Below are 19,205 nucleotides of genomic sequence, written 5' to 3'. Positions count from 1 at the left end.
TGATCATGATCTGGGTATAACAAAGAAAGATAACCCTGTGCTTGTCTCATCAATAGTAAGAGAAACAATCTCAAACAGTTACAAAGATCACCTACAAATATTTACTGACGCCTCAAAACAAAATGATGGCCAAGCCGGCTGTGCTTTTGTCATCCCTGACCTCAAAATAACAAAAAAATTCAAACTCAACCAGGATGTGTCCATTTTCACTGCAGAAATGTACGCCATCTTAAGAGCATGCCACTATATCAATGACCTCCCTCAACCCCCAACAAGAGTCGTGATTCTCTCCGACTCAAAATCAGCTCTGACTGCTCTCCAAAATGGTTCCAGAAACCGGGAAGAGCTTCAGACGGAAATATTGTTCCTCTGTCACCAGATCATTGCCTCTGGAACAGAACTGACCCTTATGTACATCCCCTCACACACAGGGATCAGAGGCAATGATATGGCTGACAGAGCAGCAAAAGAGTCTGTCACAGATCAAGCAGAATTTCATGACCTCAAATTAACAAAGACGGAAGCAAAACACAAAATGGCCAAAGTTGCCTGGCGTCACTGGGAAACAGAATTAAAAACAGAAGGCGATGCCCATGGTTGGCTTATTCTGCCCCGACAAACAAAACAAAACAGGCCTACACTCCCCACCCCCCTCCTTAAAATACTTCGCAGAATTCGCACGGATGGATGCGCTCACAAGTTCTTTCCCCGTCTCTGTGAATGTGGAAAGCTAATATCTTTTTTACACCTCTTTGACCGCTGCCAATTACTCCAACAAGATTTCCGCAACCTACACACCCTTGTCAACGAACACAAACTGAAACCCCATGAGTTTTTAGATAAACATTGCACGCTTCAATGGAAGCCAGCATACACCCTGTGTCTCTCAATACATAAGGCTGAAATAGGACATCTGTTTTGAAAACTTCATCCCCTCTCCCCCTCCCCCCCCCCCCTCAAACCCTCTCTCCCACCGACCCCCCCCCCCCCCCCCACGCCCAACAACCAAAGCGCCTACAACACCTATCATATAGCTCTATTCAAACAAGGCTAAATCACATACACCGCCCTCCTCCTACCTGAACTTAGTTCCCCATTCTGATATATTATTTTAATATTCTTATTTGGCTAATACATTTTTTTTTTTATGTTTCTAGTTACGTATTTATTTACTTATTCAGACAGTTCTTTATTACATTATTTTGGCATTATCCAAAAGTCTGAAAAATATTTTACATAAATAAAAAGCAAATAAGCCTACAAAACCGCTCCACTCCAACTATATTTCGCGTACACTATGGCAACAACCCCAACAAAATCTTTACTTTCATCCCCTTTTTGAAATATCGCAACAACAGACTTCCAGATCTATAACACGATCATATGTGTTCTCTGTTTGCATGTCTGTCCAGTGTCCTGTCCCCCCATAAAGCATATCAACTCTACCTGTCCCAAGATAGGCCAATTGGTTCTAAGAGGACGTTAAAACTAATTATCATCTGTCATTGGCTAGTCTTGCAGCGCCCCCCCCCCCCCCTCTCTCTCTCTCTTCTCTTTTTCTCTCTCTCTCTCTCTCATAGTCATTGCCATTGTCTCTCTCTCTCTCTCTCTCTCTCTCTCTCTCTCTCTCTCTCTCTCTCTCTCTCTCTCTCTCTCTCTCTCTGTCCCCCCCCCCCCCCCCCCCGTCTCACTCTGTACATTTTTCTTATTTATTCGTTTACATATGGATTCAAATATTTATTTATTTACTTCTTTATTTGTGGATGTAATTCCTTTTTACATTTAGTCAAGTTTTGACTAAATGTTTTAACATAGAGGGGGAATCGAGACGAGGGTCATGGTGTATGTGTGTGTGTGCGTGTGTGTGTGCGTGTGTGTGTGTAGAGCGATTCAGAGTAAACTACTGGACCGATCTTTATGAAATTTGACATGAGAGTTCCTGGGTATGATATCCCCGGATTTTTTTGATTTTTTTCGATAAATGTCTTTGATGACGTCATATCCGGCTTTTTGTAAAAGTTGAGGCGGCACTGTCACACCCTCATTTTTCAATCAAATTGATTGAAATTTTGGCCAAGCAATCTTCGACGAAGGCCGGACTTCGGTATTGCATTTCAGCTTGGTGGCTTAAAAATTAATTAATGACTTTGGTCATTAAAAATCTAAAAATTGTAAAAAAAATATTTGTTTTATAAAACGATCCAAATTTACGTTCATCTTATTCTTCATCATTTCCTGATTCCAAAAACATATAAATATGTTATATTTGGATTAAAAACAAGCTCTGAAAATTTAAAAAAATTTAAAATTATGATCAAAATTAAATTTTCGAAATCAATTTAAAAACACTTTCATCTTATTCCTTGTTGGTTCCTGATTCCAAAAACATATAGATATGATATGTTTGGATTAAAAACACGCTCAGAAAGTTGAAACGAAGAGAGGTACAGTAAAGCGTGCTATGAAGCACAGGGCAACCGCTACCGCGCCAAACAGGCTCGTCACTTTCACTGCCTTTTGCACTAGCGGCGGACTACGTTCAATTTCATTCTGTGAGTTCCACAGCTTGACTAAATGTAGTAATTTCGCCTTACGCGACTTGTTTTTCTTTTTAATTATAGTTCATGGAATATTTTGCCTAACTGTGCGTCAGTCCGCAATGTTTAAAAACAAATTGTTTTTAAGATTACTGTCTCGGCAGATGCGCAACCTTAGCTTACATACGGAGGTATTCCCGGCAGTTAGCAGATACATTGTGTTAGATAAGTAGATGTTGTCTACTCTACACGTGAGGCTTGCACGTGTTTGTTTCCCGATGTCGAAACTGTGAATACAGTTTTAGAATATATTTTCCTCTTAAAAATCGATCCCGTAAAAAGTCACTGAAGGCCATGTCTGTGTTTGAAATTCAAGCTTTTCGGAGAAGTTTGTTTTTTTGTTTTTTTGTTTTTCTCCCTTTTTCGCTTTGCGGAGTAGTTTTTATCTGGCGGCAAGAGCATTTTTCGCCCCAAGTTACTAGTTGAGAACGATAGATTGGTACGAGCTATTTGAATACAACTTTTTAATCTGTCGGGATTAACATCTGCTTTTTTGTCAGCAAGAAGTATTACTTGACTGTGAAGAAAGCTTTGTTTCGTGGGGGTTTCTTTTCTTTGTTGAAGACACGTTTATAAATCTGTTTTAGTAACAGGTGCAGTTGTCATGTCGCTTCCTGGGTAGCAGACATGGACCTCGGGTATAATACTGCATTTAGATTTAGCCTGCTCAGCTGTTGGCATATGAGAGGTTTACCTCTGGTTTCAGAAAAGAACCGGTTGGTGAACACATCATAAGATAGGAAATCATCTTCGCTGCATCTACTTTTTACTTGAGAGGGGAAAAAAGTCGTCTTGCGCGAACTGTCAGGAAGCTGGAACTGATATAATTATCTGTCAGAAAAGAACGAGTGTCACTCGAGGACGTTCAGTGACTGCATCAGTTCGCTGAAATCAAACCAAACTAACAGAAACTTACAAAAAAGCTTACATTCTGCCACGGACCTTTATATTACTTGTTCATCCGTGTATTCTGCTGGTAACAAGCCTCGGTGACAAAATACTTCAGTTACGTGATGGATTTTCTCAGGATCAGTGACGTCACTGTGACGTACATTGTGTCGATGTGTGCGTATACGTCATCTTCGTGTTAAATTGTGTCGCGATCTTTCTGCTGTGAACTTACCTAACTTCTTTAACCTATAGCTGTGCCAACGACCTGGGAGAAACAAACAACATATTTTCATGTTCTCCACAATGTAGCAGACTAAAAAAAAGGTGTTTCATTCTGACACCAATTGCGGACAAAAACTACGAGCGTTTACGTGGAAGGGTTTATAAGGCATATTCCTTGTGAGAACAATTTCATCATGTAGCCAGGAATAGTGGCCACTAACACCGACCAGTCCAAATGCCAGGTAACATGCGAAACGAGGAACCTATGTACCTGGTTGGACTCTGTTTTAGGGTGAGTATTATTTCCTTTCATGTTCATGTACTTGTTGTTATTAATGCGTTGTTTCTTAATATGAGAAGTATATGATCACAAAGAGTTAAGGGTGAGAACCATTTTCTTTCACTTCCATGTAAATGTTGTCATTAATGTGTTGTTTCTTTTAATCTGAGAAGTCTATGATCGCAAAGAGTTACAAAACAAAAGAAATGGATGGCTTGCTAAGCCGGGTAGAAGAATAAGAAAATTATGATTGAAGCTTTCTTGTTTCTAGTTATTTTTATATTTTCTTTTATCTAGGTGTTGTTATTTTTAATATGTGACAGATCCAATATTTAGTTAAATTCTCCTTGATACTTGACCGTTTCATGCAAGGCATTATACTTGCTTATCCAGAGTATGTGTTGTCTTCGGAACGAACAGTTTGATTTAGTTTCGTGTGTGATGACGTGTTTTGAATAATCTCTCTCTCTCTCTCTCTCTCTCTCTCTCTCTCTCTCTCTCTCTCTCTCTCTCTCTCTCTCTCTCTCTCTCTCTCTCTCTCTCTCTCTCTCTCTCTCTCTCTCTCTCTCTCTCTCTCTCTCTCTCTCTCTCTCTCTCTCTCTCTCTCAGATTGTAAGACTAGACGTCAGCCCAAAATCTCTCTCTGTCTGTCTGCCTGTCTCTCTGTCTCTCTCTCTCTCTCTCCGTCTCTCTCTCTCTCTCTCTCTCTCTCTCCCTCTCTCTATCCCTCTCTCTCTCCCTCTCTCTCTCTCTCCCCTCTCTCTCTCTCTCTCTCTCTCTCTCTCTCTCACACACACACACAGAAACACACATACGCACACGCCATGAACTGACCAATGGCAGTTAAAACAGTGCCCACTCATAGGTCAGTATCAGGTCTTCCTAGTGATAGAGATGAGTTTTAAAGTGGGTAGGATTAGCACATAGGTCCCATGCATCGTGAAAACAGTTATTGTCAATCCCAAGAGCGAACGCCGTGGTGCTAATAAGGATATCTTTATGACGTACAGTACCCGGCGAAAGAAACGAAACTCATTCGCGCCCTCTGTTGTAAGTGATTTTTCGTCATTTTCCAATTGTCGTAAAATATGATCCAGTTAAGGTACGTAAGAAAGGACGACAGATTCGTGAAGGATATTTGACTGGCTGTACGATTAGTGCATATTCTTTAAACGTTTTCTTTTTTTACCTTTTCATAAACTGTGTTATGCAGGGTAGGGGTCGAGTGAGTCGTGATTGCAGGCGAACGTGTCACTTCGACACGCTACAAAAATCGTAAAAATGCATATTGTTTTATTTTGTGGTAGAGATTTCAAGTTGTAGTTGTCGTATGAAAACAGAGTTTTAAGATGATTTCCCTTTTGAGCAGTATCATATGCATAAAAATAGAGTTTTGAATAGTTATGATGACGATAGTTTTAGTGTAGTCTTGAATACGATAGTAAAACTCCAAACTGAACTGTAACGCAAAGTTGAACAGATTTTGCCACTCCAAAAAAGATGTGATATATTCTTTAAACATCTGAGTGAAATAGTTTCTATGCAACAGTTTGTGCATGTGTCCTGTCACATTTTCAGAAAACTGGGTTTAATGTTTAACAGATTAAGATGTAAAGGCATGGACATTCTAAACTCAGCAAACAAATTATTTCGTCATTCCATTCAAACTTTCTATGCTATTTAAGCCCGTCCATTTGTCTATCTGGCACACCTTTCGGATCAAAGATTTCTTTAACAAGGATTACGTGACATCCGCTCAAATTAGGTTACCCCCAAAATCGACATGACAAAAACGCAAAGATCGACGAAAAATCATGATATGCACAACTTTTTGTCAATGGTAGGCTTACCCCTCAAAATTGCCACAAAACCTCCCGTTATTGCCCCCCTCATGCGATCGACACCTGCATCAGAAGGAATAGCATAGCACACACAATACGCAAGCCACACACACTAAACAAAACAACATGTTCTGGGTAGATCATTGATTTGACTTTCTCCTCGTATGTAAAAGTCTGCGACGCCTGAAGAAAAACTTAAAAACTGTGCCATCTCGCCGTTCGAGCTTTAGTTTAATGTTTGAAAGATTGAAAGTATGACCTAAATATTGTGTTTACTTTAAATTCAAAGTGTGCGACGCCTGAAGTTAAACTTAAAACTGTGCCCTCTCTCTGTGTGAGTGATCAAATCCAAAAACTTGAAATCCAAATCCAAAGTTGGGTCGATATATTTGTGAATGTATTGTTTTGTCAATAACAAACGTTCCAACAACCTACCTTTCTTGTTTTTTGATATGTGAGTGATCGTTTCAAACTTTCAAAGTTTTGCATAAATGTGTTGTTGTTTTTCTCTTTCAAATCAGTCAGAGAACATCATATTTAACCTGCCCTGGGGGGAACCAATACGCAGATGTTGTGGTCTAATAGTTAGAAAGACAATTACGTAACAATTTAGCTTTTTTGCACATAAGTCTACTTGTCTGTTCAGATTACGTTGATTGATTCCAATCCTGATCATCTCACTCTGTCTGTCTGTCTGTCTGTCTGTCTGTCTGTCTGTCTGTCTGTCTGTCTGTCTGTCTCTCTGTCTCTCTGTCTCTGTCTCTCTTTGTCTCTGTCTCTCTCTGTCTGTCTCTATCTGTCTCTGTCTCTCTCTCTCTGTCAGTATCTGTCTGTCTGTCTATCTCTCTCTCTCTCTCTGTCTCTCTCTCCCTTTCTTGTCTGTCTGTCTCTGTCTCTCTGTGTTTCTCTGTCTCTGTCTGTCTCATCACTCTGTCTCTGTCTCTGTTTCAGTCTCTCTCTGTCTCTCTGTCTATCTCTGTCTCTGTCTCTCTGTCTCTCTCTTTCTTCTCTTTCTCTGTCACTCTCTCTCTCTGTCTCTATCTCTGTTTGTCCGTCTCTCTGGCTCTCTGTCTCTGTCTCTCTGGCTCTCTCTGGCTCTGGCTCTCTCTCTCTGGCTCTCTCTCTCTCTCTCTCTCTCTCTCTCTCTCTCTCTCTCTCTCTCTCTCCCTCTCTCTCTCTCTCTCTCCCTCTCTCTCTCTCTCTCTCTCTCTCTCTCTCTCTCTCTGGCTCTCTCTCTCTCTCTCTCTCTCTCTCTCTCTCTCTCTCTCTCTCTCTCTCTCTCTCTCTCTCTCTCTCTCTCTCTCTCTCTCTCTCTCGCTCTCTCTTACCAAGGACTGGTCGGGCTTGTCATGAAAGCCATCATGCATATACCTCGCGTTGGAATAAAAACAAAAACACGCTTTAATTACGAGACTAATACCCTGATCGGACAGGCGCCTAGGCTTTATCAATCTAAATACGACACTGCATTAGTTGTTGTTTTTCTCTAAAAATTTCCATTGCCCAGGTTGGACCCGAAATTATTTTCAGAGGTGTACTAGGCACCAATGATTCAAAATCTTCGATTTTAATCTTGCTGTTTTGACAGGGCTCGCATGGTCTGCACCTGCTAGTTCGTGTACACGCACGTGCAAAGTCTCTCCCCCCCCCCCCTCCCTGGAGTACATGGGAAAATAAATGCTATCAATTTTCAAAAGTCATATTGAACAGCTGTCCAAAAAGGTAGCTCAGTTGGTAGAGCACTGGAATTGTGATCGGAAGGTCGCAGGTTCGAATTCGGGCCGGGACGGACACGGGTCAACTTTATGTGCAGACCCAGAGACGGAAGCCATGTCCCACCCCCGTGTCATCACAATGGCACGTAAAAGACCTTGGTCATTCTGCCATAAGTGCAGGTGGCTGAATACACCTAAACACGCAGACACCTGGGAAGCGTGACTCCGTTGCTGCTAGCTTTCCACTGGGAGGAAGCGACCCGAATTTCCCAGCGATGGGACAATAAAGTAATGAAAATGAAAATGAAAAGCTCGAAAGTAGTCGTAGAAAAAAAATCGTGACTTTTGCCAGTCGTCAGAATCAGATATCTTGCCTATGATGTTACTGTTTCTTGATGTGAGGAAAGTGGTTTTTTTTATTGTCACTAACGTTGTTTTTTCGAATCGCCTGAGTGTCTTTCAACCTTTTTCAGACGCTACTGAAGTACAAAAAGTCGCGTCAAGTGATATTAAAACATTTTAGTCAATCTTTCGGCCTAAAACCATGAAAACAAAAATCGACACTGAAACTGACCCGAGGATAGGATCAGTCATCATCGATACTACTAAAACCTGGCTAACCGAAACCGGTAAACCGAGACGGGAACTGGTCTAGACAAAGGATGGTAACGTAAACCGATTTTCTTTAATTCTGAGCACATTTTCAAAGTAAATATAACATATCTATGCATTGTTGGAATCAGGAAGTGCTAGGAAATACAATGAAATCATCTTTTTAATATGTTTGTGAAAATTCGATTTCAATTACATCTTAAATATTCAAACTAATTAATTAACATTTAAGCCTCCGAGCTGAAATGCAATCCCATAGTCAAGATTGAGTCAAGGAATATTTGACCTTGACCACAGTTTCAATCAATTTGCTTTAAAAATTAGGTCACCACAGTGCGGCCTCAACCTTTGCACGCACGCGGGAAAGTTACATTTTCCCTCATGACATTATGGGCTAGTCAGTAGCGAGGGGTGTGTCTGAAACACGTGTACAGTTAACACGTGTGGATTCTTTGTCTCACTAAAAGCAAAGGGAGTCACTCTTTCACAACGCATACAAACCCGACAGAGTTATTTCCGAACATTGTCTACTGACGACACCTGAGCTATAATAATAAATAATAATAACGGGCATTTATAAAGCGCCTTATCAGAAGTTCAAAGCGCGTGACAACAATACATGTATACAAAAATCATACAATCACTGTCAGATTCAAACAACACATCATGCACATCTCACATCCCCAGACTCTATACTAAGGAACTATCCGTAGTGTTGTTGGAACAAGTGAGTTTTCAAATTGGACTTAAAAGATGAAATGGATGGAGAGTGACGTAATTGAAAGGGGAGTGAATTCCATAACTGAGGTCCATAGTACGAAAACGTGCGGAAGCCATGAGCCTTGCGTTTAAAGCGACCTTGACGGAGAAGTCGAGCATCATCAGAAGAACGAAGGGTGCGAGAGGGAGTGTAGAGGGAGACCAGTTCAGAAAGAACTATGCCTATGCCAATGTGAACAGAAATCCCGCTCAGCACAGAATGTTGCCACGCGATTGAGTTTTGGTACGTGTCAAAGCGGTAGGATGCTCTTATTCCTGGACAGATATGTGGCGGTGAACACGCTCGTGTACAAGGAAATAGCTTGGGGGGGGGGGGGAGGGGGGGCCTTAACTTGACGTCCTCACAGGGAATTTCCTATCAGGGACATGAGTTGGTAATATGCTTAAAGGCTGACATAGTCCTATTTAATTAGTTTGATTACTTCCAGGGCTTTTCCCATCGTTGCGGGGATGTAAAAATTAAGCTTCCTGCAAAGTTTTAGGTTTGAAGTCCTTACCAATTACGAGAAATAATTAATTCTTTATTGCATTGTTTAGCAACAGTTCTCCAGGACTTGGGCTATTTTTAGACCGTTGACGTCACTTCGTGACGTTTCGTAAACCAAAGATGGCGTTTGAGACTGTTCTGTTTACATTCGACACTATCAACACCACTTTGCAATACTGAAATAATTTTTTCTGTGTTCGAAAGCTACAGCCAATCGTTATTATAGGACTGGGTGGCCGAGTGGTAACGCACTTGAGCTCGGAAGCGAGAGGTTGCGAGTTCGACCCTGGGTCAGGGCGTTAGCAATTTTCTCCCCCCCTTTCCTAACCTAGGTGGTGGGTTCAAGTGCTAGTCTTTCGGATGAGACGAAAAACCAAGGGTCCCTTCGTGTACACTACATTGGGGTGTGCACGTTAAAGATCCCACGATTGACAAAAGGGTCTTTCCTGGCAAAATTGTATAGGCATAGATAAAAATGTCCACCAAAATACCCGTGTGACTTGGAATAATAGGCCGCGAAAAGTAGGATATGCGCCGAAATGGCTGCGATCTGCTGGCCGATGTGAATGCGTGATGTATTGTGTAAAAAAAATTCCATCTCACACGGCATAAATAAATCCCTGCGCCTTGAATATGTGCGCGATATAAATTGCATAAAAATGAAAAAATAAAAAAAATAAATCCCTGCGCTTAGAACTGTACCCACGGAATACGCGCGATATAAGCCTCATATTGATTGATTGATTGATTATATCCCCTTAGGTACAGTTTTATAACATTATTGGCACATGTAAACAAAATGAATTAATTAATGAACGCTACGAATAGGGCAGCCTTTAAGCGGAAAGGATTGTACTGTTTAAGGACTTTTATACCCGTGGAAGTAGGTTAATAACAGTAGTCGCTGCCTCGGGTCACCATTTACCGATTTCTGTCAATCTAGAACAGAAATTAATGGATTAGTTTATGCCTTTGTCATTTGAATGATCACACTTCTGCCTTTGGCTCAGAAAGTGAGGTGACCAGATGATTCGGTTGCACTGGTATGATGCCGTTTTCAGTGCAGAACTTGAAACATTTAAGAGCCTCAGTAAGGACAATTTCTTTGCTGTGGTGGCGGTGGTGGTGGGTTTGGCGGAGGTGGTGGTGGAGGTATTGTTCCCATTAACGACGAAATGGCTAGAAGAAAAGAGAACTTGAGATGGAGAAAAAGAAGAAGGAGATATGTGTCCTTGACAGACATGGCAACTTGTGTCTGCAGTAAAAGTACACCACAGATCTGTGCAGGATTTTAAGCGAGACGAGAGCATCCTTCAATTGCAACATGTGCCAGAAATCTTCTTCTTCTTTGTTCATGGGCTGCAATTCCCACGTTCACTTTTCACGACTGGGTTTTTACGCGTATGACCGCTTTACCCTGCCTTTTTAGCAGCAACACCTCGATTTCGGAGGATTGGTATTTTGCTTGGTATTTTCATGTTTCTATAACCCACCGAACTCTAACATCGATTACAGGATCTTTTCCGTGCGTACTTGGTCTTGTGTTTGTGTGTAAACACGAACGGGGATAAGGTACTGCACATAAGTTGACCTGAGAGATCGAAAAAATCTCTTCCCTTAACCAACCAGGCGCGGCCTGAACACTCGACACACGAAGGGTCAACCGGAACGTCTACATTTCCTACCGGAACGTCCTCACTGAAGAAACGCTTCAAACCGGAACATGGTCTCAATCAAATAATCAAATCACAAGCCAGTCGAAACCTCGCTGAATGCTTTTGTTGCAATGAAAACATATTTTCAGCATTGGTCTCACGCCACATGGCAATCTCTGTGGTCTTCACAACTTGATTCACGACAAAAACACCAAAACGTGTTAAAAACAGGCATTTTCGTCACATAAAGCGAGCTTGTTGACAATCTAGACCCCCAAACAACATGTCTATAACATGTAAATGTAGTCTTGCCATCCTGTGACACGATGCGCCAGATATTGTGAGAAGGGTCTGACTGACCAACCTACCTTCGCGCGCGATCAAGCGCAAGTGAAAAAAACAAGAATAACAAGAAATTCCTCCGAGGTAGGAAAAACACCCCCGTTGGTCAAAGGGAAATAACCATTCTCACTGCCACCAACTGAGAAGGTTATTTCCCTTTGACCATTAATATGTCCCTCTATAAGTCCTTGTAGAATCTTAATCCACCAATAACTCCCTAACCGTGTGTTTGACTGGTCCCAATTTTTGTAAGGACCGTCTCAGGAAAGTATAGAACCTGTTCACCAAGTTTGGTGACGATCGGTCCGTTCATTCTTGAGATCTATATGCGAACACAAACAAACAAACAAACAAACACATCGAGCGAAACCTATACACACCCCTATACCGGGGGTGTAAATAGCGACTATCTACAACCGGAACACGTCGCTCCATACGAGAATGGTGCGGAACAGTTCCCCACCCGTGATTGCGCTCGTGTCAGAAATCAACTGCCTGGCTGCTTCTCGTGCAGAGTGGGATGTTTTGAAATTTAATTTCATACGAGACGCGTATGTCAATCTGCCAACTTAATTCAACAACACAAATAACACTCTGCGCAGAGTTGTTGGTATGTGTCACGATCGGGTGACAGAGACCAAGAAAGTGTCACTCAGTGGAGTGCCTGTTCTTGGTCGATTATGATAGAAAGCGCCTGTACGTGATATTGGGCTACAGCAGAGTTTGCTGACAGTGCTCAATGAACACGGAGGGTTTGCTGCGCACGAGTTTTACAGTGGAGGTTTCTGCTGTCATAGGGCTGACGGTTTTTCGCTGACAGCGCACACGGGATTTTCAGGGATTGAGTTTCTCGTGTCTTTTTTCTGCTTGGGGAGGCAGAATTGTGTATAGCTGGACTGGTTTTGTGACAAGGTCAGTCACGTGTTATTGGCTAGGTTGTCTGAGAGAGGTACAAGGACGGGGCACTTGACACCCAGCGGCAGAAGGGGAAGGATCTAATACACAGTTTCTAGAGTATGATGGTTTTTCACCGAGTATTATATTCGGCACTCTAAGGGAACTTCCACCAATTATTTCTTCTCTCTGCCACGTATTTTGCTGAGGACAAGTCGTCAACTTTCCTTCGTCGGCGATGGCTTTCGCATAAGGATTCGACAAGGGGTTCTGGACGTTTTTGGTCACTGTTGACGAACAGAGGCTGTTCCAGGGAGGAAGCGGATTTTTGCTTCCATGAGAGTACAATCATAGGCTTTTGAGGTAATAAATCATTATTTAACGCTGTTGATGAGTCTGTGTTTGTGGAATGAAATACTCTCTGTTGTTCTTTCCAGGTTAGCGCATAATTTACTCTCTGTGACGCTAAAATACTAATCTGTATATGGTTTTTGCAGATAGGGAGAGAAGGACGGAAAATGACTGTTTTGTTGTTGTAAAAAGTCCGTTTTGTGCAGGCCCACGTGCTCGATGAGATATTTAAAGATGACATGTTTTAAGGTGGTGGGTGAGGGGTAGCTGACATGTTTAGTGCACCGATGCTTTCTGTTTGCAGCCTTCGTTCGTTTCTGTCGGTTTCCTGTAACCGCTGCACGGCTGCCTTTTGACGGGGCACTGCTAGCTGCAGACGTTGGAGCTGGGACCTGAGGAAGCTACGCTAACCGGCTAACCAGCAGACCGGCTAACCAGCAGACCGGCTAACCAGCAAACCGGCTAACCAGCAACCCGGCTAACCAGCATACCGGCTAACCAGCATACAGAAAGAAAGCTAAGTGCACCGTGTCTTACGCACCCCGTTGACCACCGTTGTCTTTTTCTTATCTGTGATTTCATTGGAGTAGTGACAACGTGGGGTGTGTGACCCCTGCATGAACTAGAGCTTTTTGAACAGAACATTCTCATTTTGACTGTATTTACACGGGTTCAGCGTGTTACTATAATTTTCTATATACTACTGGCATTTTGTCAGTGACCACGGGTTTTTTACGTGTTGAGAACGTAAAAGGAACATATTTTGAGTGAAGGCTCGAGGGAGGTGGCGAGTTTATACATAAACAGGCGTCTGAAACTTATACTTTTGTTGACTCTATTTAATTGTATGACTGCGAGAGTGGATCGTGGTGTGGTTAGTTAATTAGTAGTAATTAACCGGTTCATAATCACCTTAAGTGATATATTGAAACGTGACAGTATGTGTCCAAGTGAACGGGTGCTCTTGTTCCATGCACATGCCTGGACACAACTGTGGCGTTAAAGGCACAGTAAGCCTCCCGTAAACCATCACAGATACTGTCAGGCTTTTACACACAGCACAAACACCCTTCCATTTGAACACTCACCGAACGGGAACATCCCAGGTGCCCTATACGTAAAGAGCGAGACATTTTCAGAATTAATTTTTTGGATTGAGACCATCTCAATCGGACCCATCCTGAACTCAGGTCAAAAATGAGTTACTGTTACGGCTGGAATTTACGTGTATATGTCTGTATGTATGTATATCTACTCCTATCAGAAATTGTGCGTGCTACTCTCTGTTTACTATCTAGCCTTCACACACACACACACACACACATTCCAACCAGGCACAAAAACACGAACACAGTTACGGCCCTTTGCCTCTGTACCTCTATTAGAATGTTCAATAACACAACATAAACATATTATTCTTCATCCATTCTACAGATCACTCCCGCTCAACATGGAAGTTCTATTTCTGTTAACACACAGAGTCTAACTGCACAAAATTACATACATGTTACTTTGTCATGCAGTCTACAATTCACGTGCACACACGTATAACACTTTAAGCTTTGTTCCGTGAGAGCCCGTCTGTCTCACTACACACGAAGTCATTGTCTCAAGCAATACTTCTGTCAATATTCATTTCTGTTACATACAGATGATAAAATCACGTCGCTCGACGTCTCGTGGTTGTTCACTTGGGAAACGTATCTCCGTACAGCTATCACGCTGGTTAATTTCTCCCAGTCGTACTCACATATTCAGTGGCACGCACTGCTCCACCCCACCCACACAAACTGTCTTCGTGTGGTGGAATGGGGACGGGGTTCCCGTTTTACAGCGCTTCACGCTGTCTCCCCTCCTGCACTCCCCACAGCTCACGGCTCGGGCGTAAGGGCAGAACCTCCCGTCTCGTTCCCCAACTTCCGCGACCGCTCTCGGCCCGGGATACTTCCGCGACCCACTCGGCCCGGGATGCTAAAATACACAAGTTTAAACTACCATAAGTCTCCATACTTGAATAAACTTTTCTGACATTCTTTATCACTACCGGCAACTAACTTATGCGGTTACAGTATATACACCCGCTAACTCATAAGCGACTTCATTTCCGAAAAACATGTAAACATTCCATTTTCAACAATGGCTGACAACCGCGCACGCTTTTCAGCCAATTCACACATGACTCTCCCGGTCATTTCTCAAGTCAATATTTCCGAGCAAAATAATATCTCCGAGCAAAATATCAATTCAATAAATACCTGTAAACACAGCAGTTGAATCCAACGATTCAATACCGCGGCACGAGTCTAACCGACCTCCCAGCGCCCGGTGAGAAACTTTACTCAGTAAGAGACCCGTCTTCTCTTGTCGATGGTCTGCAAAGCTCTGCTGTCTAATCTATCTACAAACGTGACCTCAGTCAATACTCTTCTCTGATTGGTCACATCTCACACGTGACATCACTGCACTGTACGGACAATATTTCACCGCACGGTGCCTACTCAAAGTTCGTGGCCCATGAAATGTTGTACACCTGCGTCACATAACTCCAATATACATTATGTGCAAATCCGTTTGTCACATTACCCCCTCCTCCCAGAAAAAAAATGACCGACCGAGGTTATTTTTTCTTTAGGATAACAGGTAAAAGAGGGTAACTACTTCACTGAACTGCAATTTTCATACCAGTTTCCCCTAGGGAACAGACTGGTCATGATTTGAACGTGACAACAAATCGGCAAACACGTTCCGTGTTCCCGGTATCGGTTCAACTGTGAACCTGTACTCCTGCAACGAGAGTGACCATCGCAAAACTCTCGCGTTCTTGAAACGACACGTTTGAATGTACGCGAGTGGTTTGTGATCTGTCTGCAAGACGAAGACCACTCCCCATAGGAACTTGGAGAACTTTGCAACAGCCCACACAATTGCCAGACACTCTCTCTCAATCGTGCTGTATCTGGTTTCCCGTGGCAACAACTTCTTGCTTGCAAAGGCAACTGGGTGAAGTGTACCTTCAAAGTCCTGCAGCAAAGTCGCGCCCAAACCAACTCCACTGGCATCAGTCCGGAGAACAAAAGACTGGTCCAGTTTAGGCAATTGTAGAACTGGAAACTCAGAAAAGATCTGCTTCATCCTTGCCAGTGCATTCTCACATACAGGCGTCCACTGGATGGTTCGACCACTCGAATCTTTGACGAGATCTGAGATCGGTGCCGTGAGAGTTGCGAATCCCGCAACATACCTCCGATAGAAGCTCAACAAACCCAACAGAGATCGGACCTGCTTCTTGGTAGTAGGAGTAGGAATCGCAAGAATCTTCTTGATCTTCTCCTCCTGTGGACGAAGCATTCCCTCTCCCACAACATGACCCAAGAACTCAAGACTGCGACAACCTGTCGAAATCTTGGACGGTTTTGCAGTGAGGTTGAACTGCGACAGTTTCTGTAGAACTCCCCGTACATGCTTTAAATGGGCAGAAAATGAACAACTGTGCACCAAAATGTCGTCAAAGAAGTTCATGCTGGAGACTTCCTGAAGCCTCAACATTCGCATCATGCGAGCGAAAACTGCCGGAGCCGAAACAAGGCCAAAAGGCATTCTGATCCATTGGTACAAGCCCATGTGCGTAGCAAACGCTGTTTTATGCCTGTCAACGGGGTTTACAACAATCTGCCAGTACCCCTTTGTGAGATCAATGCGAGTGAAGTAAGAACACTGAGCAAGCCTTGTAAAGAGTTCATCAACATCTGGGATTGGTTCTGCGTCAAACACAGTTACCTTGTTCAAAGCTCTGTAGTCAATGCAAAATCGACAAGCACCATCTTTCTTTTTTACCAAAACAACAGGAGCTGAGTATGCAGATTTGGACTTTTCAATCACTCCTAAGTCGATCATAGTCTGCAATTCTCTTTCAACCACTTCCTTCGAAGAGAATGGTAAATCATATGCACGTCGTCGTACTGGCACATCAGTGGTCAAATCGACATCAAGAAAAAGATCTCCATTGAACGAACCTGGCAAAGTCGTCAAAATCTGAGCAAACTCAGAAAATACCTCATGCAGACTCGATTTCTGCATCTCTGAGAGACCTTTGTCAAAGTCTATAGACGATATGTCTTCATCTTTCATGGAAGACGACATGGGAGCCGGCAAGGTAGGTAACGAAGTAAAATCATCTTCTTCTTGTACCACAGCAATGGTATCACCTACCACCAATGGAGGTTTCTCCGGTCCATAGACTGGTAGAACAGTCTTCTTTGCTTTTTCAGGGAACCTATCAGAGACTGTCTCAACCCTGAAAGTCGTGATAGTGTTCCAAGAAACACACTTGCCCCCTGACACTGACGTATCACACTCTTGCTTTGTCTCAACAGCACTCATGCCTCGTCGCAAATACTGTTTCAACATGTTAGCGTGAAAGATCTTTGAACGACCTCTCACCAGGATCTTGTAATCCGGATGCAAGCATTCCTGAACTTGGTATGGACCAGACCATGTCATCATTAGTTTGTTGGTATTTGTAGGCAGTAAGACTAACACCTCGTCCCCAACATCAAAAGTACGCTGCCTCGCACGTTGATCAAAGTATTTCTTCCCTCTTTTGGAAGATTCTGCTGAGTTTTGTTTTGCTAACTCACACGTTTCTGCAATGATGTTCTTTAGTTCAAATAGATATGCGTAGATGGGTTTTGCCTCAGCATCTTCAGCATTCGGACCCTGAGTCCACGAATCTGCTATCAAAGAAATGGGACCTTTTGGCGAACGACCAAACATGAGCTCAAAAGGGCTAAACCCTGTACTTTCAGATGGAAGCTCTCTGCATGCGAACAATAACGCTGGCAAATAGCGATGCCATGCCTTCGGCTGCGTATGGACAACTTTCCGCAACATCGATTTCAGAGTTCCATGAAATCTCTCTACAGTCCCATTCGCCTGTGGATGATATGGCGAAGTTCGCACAGCATGCGTACCGCACAACGCATGGAACTGTTTCATGAGTTCAGAGTTGAACTGCGAACCCTGATCAGACAAAATCTCCTTTGGAAAACCCAACCTTGCGAAGATGGATAGAAGAGCTTCAGCCACAGCTACTGACGTGATTTCTTTCATAGGAACAGCCTCCGGAAATCTTGTAGCCAAATCAATCAAGGTTAGAATGTATCTATGTCCTTCCTCAGAAGGTGGAGAAAGTGGACCCACAAGGTCAATGGCAACTCTCTCAAACGGAGTTGATATCTGTGGCATGGCCACCAGTGGGACAGGACACACCTTTCCTTTCGACACTGTCTTCTGACAAATATCACAACTTTTCACATACCTAGTTACGTCAGCCGAAACACCTGGCCAAAAAAACTTGCCAAGAATTCTCGACAACGTTCTCCGAACGCCACAATGTCCCGCCAGTAACTGGTCATGTGCAGTCACCATCACAGACGAACGCAAGTTCTCTGGAACCACCACCTGACAAAAAACTTTGTCTTTAGCTTGGTATTGCCTGTACAAAATTCCATTTTCTTTGTAGAAACAATATGTCGCTGTTCCTACTGACTTCGATTCCCCACTCACTGCAAGTGAGAAACAACCTTTTAGACTGCAATCCTCAGTCTGGAACCGAATGAGTTCATCACGTGACACAGCCAAATCCTCAATTACCTCTACCAAAGGCTTTTGAGGGAGATCTCGTCTCTTTGCCTGCGCTCGAGTAGTCACAGCCGCGACCCTCTCAAGAATAGGAGAACACTCTGTCACCTTTTCCGAAATCCCCGGAATGTTCCCTATGATCAAATCTGCGACAGGATCCTCCAGAACACAGCAAAGTAACTCTCCTGAATAGTAAGAGGACTGAACCATCACTTTCGCCTGGCGATATGTATGTATCTCTCCGCCAAACGTCTTACAGGCGACGCTACCCCCCACAAACTGGTCTTTTGCCACTAACCGACTGCGTACTCCACATATCGTAGCACCCGTGTCACGGAGTACCGAACACGCAACGTTGTTGACACAACCGTGATCAAGATTCAGACTTCCTACAGCCTGAGTAACCGAACAACCAATGTCTGCGACAACAGCATTTCCTGACTCGACCCGCTTGTATAAACCTGATCTAATCAGATACGTCGGACAAGACCTCCTGTCATGGCCGTCATGCCCACAAATTATACAAGGGTTCTGAGGGTTTATCCGTAGGGGACACTGAGCTGCCCAATGTCCTTTTTTCTGACACAACAGACAAGTATCTCCGCTCCGGGACAAACCACCTCTGCGACCACCAGTACGACTGCGTCTATCTCCACGAGGATAGTATGTATCACCTTGTGACTGTGCCTGAGCATCAGACGTACCTCTGCCATAGCTCCAGTTACCTTGTCCACGCGCACCAAAACTAGAACCAAACCTCCGTGACTGCGGACCCCCTCTACGATTATTGCTTTGTGAAAAAGCAGCTGCAGCGTACTCTACGTGACTACAAGAAGCTGCAGAAAAAATGGTTGGTCCGGCCTTTCGTGACAAGTTTTTTCCAGGTCTCGCTAAGCGA

Source organism: Littorina saxatilis, linkage group LG2 (genome assembly GCF_037325665.1).
Source record: "Littorina saxatilis isolate snail1 linkage group LG2, US_GU_Lsax_2.0, whole genome shotgun sequence".
In the NCBI taxonomy this organism is placed as follows: domain Eukaryota; kingdom Metazoa; phylum Mollusca; class Gastropoda; order Littorinimorpha; family Littorinidae; genus Littorina; species Littorina saxatilis.
This window is presented reverse-complemented; position numbering follows the sequence as displayed.